Here is an 8,283-nt window from a genome sequence, read left to right on the forward strand (position 1 = left end):
CAGATGGTCACTGACACCATTGAGGGAGGAAGGAGCGCAGGAGCCAGGGCGATAAGTCGAGGAGGAGTGGAGCAGGCAGAGGCAGAAGGCGGAGCCACAGGGTTCCCACATCTAGGAAGAGATGGCTCCCAGCGGGTCCGAGGTGTTGACTTGCCACTGAGAGGGGGCACTGAAGAACTGATGGGAGGTAGTGTTGACTAGGTGGCAGGAGTTGCTGGGTACTGGAGAGGAACTTGGAGGGCAGTACAAAATCTAACAAAAAATAAAGCTGTCTCAACAGCATTCTGGAGAGGTGGTTGGAGAGGGAAGCTGGGCGGGATCACTGAGTTTGGGACATATCAGACTGATTCAGGCGGTAACAAAGGGGGCGGAAAATCAACCTGTCCAAAATTATAACAGTTCTCCAGTGCAATTGCCAAACACTCTGTCTTAGTGGCGGGAGGGCGGGCGGTGCTTACTTCCATCCCCACGAATTCCACATTCACTCCCTCAGCGATGGATGAAGCTGCCAGCTCACACACCTGGTCAGGCACGCGGTACTCAGGCTCTGTGGCGATGTTCAGCTCGATTGCTCTTGTTTGCACTGGCTCGCAAATCACGGCGGAGTTGCTCTCTTTGCTTGCGGTGGTCTCAGGCTATATTGTATTTTGTTTTAGGCATGCTTTATGATTGAACCACTAGATAATGTTACCTTATCTATACCATGCTTCCTATAAAATTAATAATTGTTTAATATCCTACACTTTGGTGTACATCATAGCATGCATTGTATTCTTGTTATATTAGAGTATGAAGGGACATAAATTGCTAATCCAGTTACATATGCAAAATACCATGATTGAAGACAAAGGATCATAAACTTTCCCTCCTAAGGTTTAAGTTCCTATTGGATCACTGGCCCCTTGGAGGAGTGACTTTCCTCAGAGGTTAAAGAGCACCCGTACAGTCCCCCTAATCTTCTGGTACGTCTTCTGGTTGCTGTTTGCGTGAGACCTCACCCGGCCCCAGAGCCAGCTGGCCTCAACACATCAAGCCATGTGTAACTCCCTCAACCATAGAGTCAAACTACCACTGTAAGATCATCATCATTTCTTCATTCATAGCAGAAGAAATTAATTGCAACTTCAACACCGTCGACTCACTGAACCATCAAGACTTTCTCCTGAGACTGCATCCGGACACTTGTTCAAGGGCGAAGGCATTGCAAGTATCATACAATTAACTAACTAAACAGAGGTTTAGTGTAAGCGGTAGACCCCTTTGTTAACAAAGGTGCACTGTAAAACCCGATAAGTTCAGAGTACTCAAAATTATTGTACCTCAATTATTTTAAAAAATTTAAGTAAAGCAACTCAAATCTTTTAATTAAAAAATAATTATAAATAACAATTAAGTCAAACTGAATTTTTTTAATTTTAGTTTTATTTAAGGATATGGGAACGAGCCGAAGGGATTGTTTACTGAATTAAACTGTATCAGACTCATTGGAGGGATATAAAAAAAAAAGGTGCCATGGGCTGACAGAAGCAAAAGAGGCAAACCGAGCCAGTCAGGAGTCGAACCTAGAATCTTCTGATCTGTAGTCAGGCACGTTATCCATTGCGCCACTGGCCCAAACAATAAAACATCTTCCCCTGTATTAATCTTGTGCAAAAACACACAAAATAACACTCAATTTCAACAATTAATCTCCCTTACAGAGTGTGACGCAAAGCATGCTGGGAACTTGAAATCTGCTGCAACTCAGTTTAATGTTGAATGGACTACGGTTACGTGTCGGTTACGTCGGTAACATCGGCAATGAAGTGTCATGAATGACGTCACTTTATATCAATCAGTAAACTTAAAAAATAATTTAAGTATAAGGGTTTGCTCAAAAATGTTGAGCTACACAAAAATAAAACTAAACTCCTCATTCAGAAAATTTAAATGTTTTAAGTTCCATCAATGATTTAACAGACTTTAACTGCAGCATACTCAATCTTTATACAAACCCGATTCCAAAAAAGTTGGGACACTGTACAAATTGTGAATAAAAAAGGAATGCAATAATTTACAAATCTCATAAACTTATATTTTATTCACAATAGAATATAGATAACATATCAAATGTTGAAAGTGAGACATTTTGAAATGTCATGTCAAATATTGGCTCATTTTGGATTTCATGACAACTACACATTCCAAAAAAGTTGGGACAGGTAGCAATACGAGGCTGGAAAAGTTAAATGTACATATAAGGAACAGCTGGAGGACCAATTTGCAACTTATTAGGTCAATTGGCAACATGATTGGGTATAAAAAGAGTCTCTCAGAGTGGCAGTGTCACTCAGAAGTCAAGATGGGCAGAGGATCACCAATTCCCCCAAAGCTGCAGCGAAAAATAGTGGAGCAATATCAGAAAGGAGTTTCTCAGAGAACAATTGCAAAGAGTTTGAAGTTATCATCATCTACAGTGCATAATATCATCCAAAGATTCAGAGAATCTGGAAAAATCTCTGTGCGTAAGGGTCAAGGCCGGAAAACCATACTGGATGCCCGTGATCTTCGGGCCCTTAGACACCACTGCATCACATACAGGAATGCTACTGTAATTGAAATCACAACAAGGGCTCAGAAATACTTCCACAAAACATTGTTGGTGAACACAATCCACCGTGCCATTCGCCGTTGCCGGCTAAAACTCTATAGGTCAAAAAAGAAGCCATATCTAAACATGATCCAGAAGCGCAGTCATTTTCTCTGGGCCAAGGCTCATTTAAAATGGACTGTGGCAAAGTGGAAAACTGTTCTGTGGTCAGACGAATCAAAATTTGAAGTTCTTTTTGGAAAACTGGGACGCCATGTCATCCGGACTAAAGAGGACAAGGACAACCCAAGTTCTTATCAGCGCTCAGTTCAGAAGTCTGCATCTCTGATGGTATGGGGTTGCATGAGTGCGTGTGGCATGGGCAGCTTACACATCTGGAAAGGCACCATCAATGCTGAAAGGTATATCCAAGTTTTAGAACAACATATGCTCCCATCCAGACGTCGTCTCTTTCAGGGAAGACCTTGCATTTTCCAACATGACAATGCCAGACCACATACTGCATCAATTACAACATCATGGCTGCGTAGAAGAAGGATCCGGGTACTGAAATGGCCAGCCTGCAGTCCAGATCTTTCACCCATAGAAAACATTTGGCGCCTCATAAAGAGGAAGATGCGACAAAGAAGACCTAAGACAGTTGAGCAACTAGAAGCCTGTATTAGACAAGAATGGGACAACATTCTTATTCCTAAACTTGAGCAACTTGTCTCATCAGTCCCCAGACGTTTGCAGACTGTTATAAAAAGAAGAGGGGATGCCACACAGTGGTAAACATGGTCTTGTTCCTTTTTTGAGATGTGTTGATGCCATGAAATTTAAAATCAACTTACGTTTTCTTTAAAATGATACATTTTCTCAGTTTAAACATTTGATATGTCATCTATGTTGTATTCTGAATAAAATATTGAAATTTGAAACTTCCACATCATTGCATTTTGTTTTTATTCACCAAACTTTTTTGGAATCGGGTTTGCAAGTTAGTAGTACTGTTCAGGTTTACAGTGTGCTTTAAAGTAAGAAACTGACAGTTCTTTTAGATGGTTAAATGACTCTTTTCCATAGCTTAAGATGATTCCAGTAAGCATCAGTGTTGTACAGTTAGATTAGTTGAGTGGTGTGAGAGGAATTCACTTGTCATAAATGATAAGAAGACAAAGAAAATTATCTTTGGTCTTCCAGAGTACATGCATCAAACACAAGTGACTATACATAATTTACTGACTGAACAAGCGTTGTCTTATAAATACTTGGGTGTCTATGTGAATGCTGTTTCGTATTGAATGTAAAGTCTAAAAAATGTTTCAGGATCAGATGTTTTAATGTCACCACTACATTTTCAGTACTGCAACTTTGCTTATATGCAAACTGATAAGTATCTAATTTACTCTCTACTGACTTTAGAAGCTTTTTTACCACAAATTTCTCTAATGTTACACATTATAAGTAATGTAATCAGATTACTTTTTTTTCAAGTAACACATTTACAACAAAATATCTGTTACTGTGCGTATTCAGTGTATTGTTTACTCCACAGTTGAGACTACTTTGCATAGTGTATACATGGTGTAAATAATAATCAGATTAGTGATCCGTTAGGGGTACAATTTAGTCAGAAGTCAGTTAAAAAAGATCTAATAGTATTACGAACTCAGGCCCTTATCCATATTTTACCTTGAGTCCAGCAGTAAACTGACAAAGGGGCTACATGTGTAAACATGATACTGTCTAAAGAGCCTAACCTGGAATCAAACCCAGAATTATTTTTTTTTTTTTATATTTGTGATATTTCAACAATGATATGCAGCTGTACTTATGCATTTTATTGCACTGTGGATTAAGACCTTGATTGATGGAGGTAGATCATGACAGTCCAAACTTCCCAATAATAATGTGCTTTTTTCACATCACAACAGACAACTTCTTCTAACCCTCTAGAACAAATGGCCTCATTTTGCCATTCTCCACCATTGTCCCCTCAAGAACCCTGTCACTGGACGTTTTATTCAGCAGTCATCTGTATAAAGCCTGCTGAGCTAAACACTTCTGTCAGACTGTCGCCCAAAGAAGTTTATGTGGCTCATTCCTTCACTAGTCAGAAATTTTATGCAAATGAGATGCTTATGCATTGATGCATATTGCACTTTGCACCCAAAGCTGTGCAAATATGCAAAACAAACCTTTTCAAGTTTACCGAAAAAGGAACAATGAATATAAAACTCCAAATATTCAAGGCTAGAGAAAACGTGTCAATGTTGTCAGCGCGTCCAGAATATGTCGCACAGGGGGATCCATCCTGTCCCCCAAAAAGAGTGAATTTGTGACATTATTGGCTGAGTGACATGAAAAGAATACACAAATCAGGGGTTGTCAGGCTGTGAATGGGGATGGGGTTTTGGCATTGTGAACAAGATCCCTTCAGGCAAAAAAAAAAAAAAAAAAGTGAGGCTGTGCTGAAACAGAGCCATGTTCTTGTTTAAATGATTGTTTGACTTTCCCATGGTCCCCGAGCTTCCCTCTGTCTAATAAAGAGAGACAGTTTGACAGACGAGGGAAACTGCAGGACTTCCAGAACCCTGGCTACAGATCTGGCTAAATTTAGCCCTTCCTCATCCAGTTGTCGCCACAGGTGGAGAGTGATCTACATTCGACGCCCCATCCATCCCAAAAACTGTAAACATCATACCAACACAGGACGACAGTTTATATGTGACTCCATGACATTTTAACATACGCCTTTTATATATCTTTTGAATAAAATAAAGTATTAGGATTTAGGATTCACTTTAAAATTGTTAAAAAATAGCTCACATTATGTTATACATTGCATTACTTTGCATTGTAATTAGAACATGTCAAAAATATTGTTTGTTCATACACAGAAATCCATTTGTCTATGTTAAGGGGAAAATTATACATTTATGTGGCTTTGTCTCCCCCTTGTGGTTAAGATGTGACAACTGTCCAAATGGCCTCAAATTTCCCCAGTACAACATGTTCCTTTAATTAATGAAGAATACAACTGTGATCCGCACTCCAAAAAATTTTAGGCACTTTATTTGAGATGAAATAAAGTGCCTAAAATTTTTTGGAGTGCGAAGTTTTTTTTTTTACGTTTTTTGAATGCAGATCACAGTTGTATATTTGGAATAATTAAAAAGATTTACACACCAAACCAAGATACAAGATATAAAACGAGAGAGCGTGGTGTAAACAACACTGTGAAACTTGATTACCTTTGATTAATAAATAAATGTTGATGTTGACTTAAAACCTGGTTTAAAAAGTTTAAAATAGTTATAAATTATAACAGTGAAAACAAGATGCACAAAGAATACTAGAAGGCCCAAATAATTTATTACTTGTTTTTTTTTTTTTTTTTTTTTTGTATAGTCGGTAACAATAAAACAGGCTAATTTTTAATGCATTGTTCTCCTAAAGGAAAATCTTTGATAAGTATTGCAAATGAGCACATCACAACATGAAACAGACATTTGATTGGTGTATATATGTGTGCTAATATGTAGTAGAATTCTCTGTTGTCAACACTGTTTACATTACTTGCATCCATGTAATGTAAATAATCCAATTTAGTAACTAAACATGTTATCTATTTTATTTGTAGATTAGTACTGTTGAAAAATTAAAGGGTTAGTTCACCCAAAAATGAAAATAATGTCATTTATTACTCACCCTCATGCCGTTCCACATCCCGTAAGTCCTTCATTAATCTTTGGAACACAAATTAAGATATCTTAGTTGAAATCCGATGGCTCAGTGAGGCCTCCATAGCCAGCAATGACATTTCCTCTCTCAAGATCCATTAATGTACTAAAAACATATTTAAATCAGTTCATGTGAGTACAGTGGTTCAATATTAATATTATAAAGTGACGAGAATATTTTTGGTGCGTCAAAAAAACTAAATAACGACTTATTTAGTGATGGCCGATTTCAAAACACTGCTTCAGGAAGCTTTGGAGTGTTATGATTCTTCTGTGTCGAATCATGATTTGGATCGCGTGCCAAACCACCAAACTGCTGAAATCACGTGACTTTGGCGCTCCAAATCGCTGATTCGACACGCTGATTCATGATGCTCCGAAGCTTCCTGAAGCAGTGTTTTAAAATCGACCATCACTATATAAGTCTTTTTTTTTTTTTTTTTTGACGCACCAAAAATATTCTCGCACTTTATAATATTAATATTAAACCACTGTACTCACATGAACTGATTTAAATATGTTTTTAGTACCTTTATGGATCTTGAGAGAGGAAATGTCATTGCTCCATATGCAGGCCTCACGGAGCCATCGGATTTCAACAAAAATATCCTAATTTGTGTTCCAAAGATTAACGAAGGACTTACGGGATGTGGAACGGCATGAGGGTGAGTAATAAATGACATTATTTTCATTTTTGGGTGAACTAACCCTTTAAGGAACATTTGTGTTGGTTAAAAAGCAAGTTAACACATCAGTAACTACTCCAACATGTAAATGCAGTATTGAGCACACAAATCACAGAGGTAACTTGAATCATATTTGGATGTTACAGGGACAGATGAGCACACACCTATGCTTATCTGGTGGAGAGCAGCTGAGGAAGGAATGCTGCCATCAAAGGCTTTGATTGAGTATGCTACAGAAATGAATAATAAATCTATTTAAATCTTAAGATGTAGTATATTTTAATTATTGTAATTTCAGAGTTTGAAAGCACTTGATTTTTGATTTCCTGATTCTTGATTTCCTGTGCATTTGCTGCAGAGCTTTTGTGGTAGAGCAAGGCAAGGTGACAGTGGCATTTGAAGAAAAAAGAAGGAAATACCTGAAACAAAAACAACAACCAAAAAAAATAATTAAATAAATAAATAAATAAAAATACTTATTTTGTAGTATGTATTATGCATTTGTAGGATCTGAAATGTCAGCAGACTGATGTGAGCAATAAGAATGGAAAGCCCACAGCAGCATCCTGGAAATGGTAAAGTGCCATGGATGAGATCCTCCATCACTCCACCTGCCCTTATTACCTCAGTCAACTCACTCCATTGACTGATATTGTATACACAGAAACCAGCTGGAAAAACTTGACAAAAATCACCTTTTTGTGTTTAGGAACAACAAACAAGCAAACAAACAAAAAAAAAAAAAAAATAGAGGGATAGAACAATGTGAATGCGAGTAAATAATGACTAAATTTATATATTTGGGTGAACTAACCCTTTAAGTCTTAATGTATGTATTCATTTATATCATAGTAGTACCTTGAATAAATAAACTTTAATTTAAAATTTATATTAGTGTGTCATTGTAAACATATGAAATTAAATTTGGTAAGAAACAGGCACATGAATGTTTGGAGCAGACACAGCGGCAGCCAGATTGTTCTGCACATGTTCTCCCACTCTTGCTTCAGGGGGGCCCGTCATCATGGTCTTCCTCATCCTCTGGCTCAACAATGTCCCCATTAAGAAGAGGGAGATTGTGAAGCATAGCGTAGCATGCAACAACTTCAGACACAAAGGCAGGGCTCAAAAAAAAGCACCAGCGTGTTTTCAGCATGCCACAGGCTTACTCTACTATGCTTGCTGTTGAAACGAGCCACACAGTGTTCTGTGCAGGCACTCTGTATAGGGCGATGAGGCAGACGGGTGTACTCGGGCAATGATAGCCTCAATGTCCCTTTCC

Source organism: Megalobrama amblycephala, linkage group LG2, assembly GCF_018812025.1.
Source record: "Megalobrama amblycephala isolate DHTTF-2021 linkage group LG2, ASM1881202v1, whole genome shotgun sequence".
Taxonomy (NCBI): Eukaryota; Metazoa; Chordata; class Actinopteri; order Cypriniformes; family Xenocyprididae; genus Megalobrama; species Megalobrama amblycephala.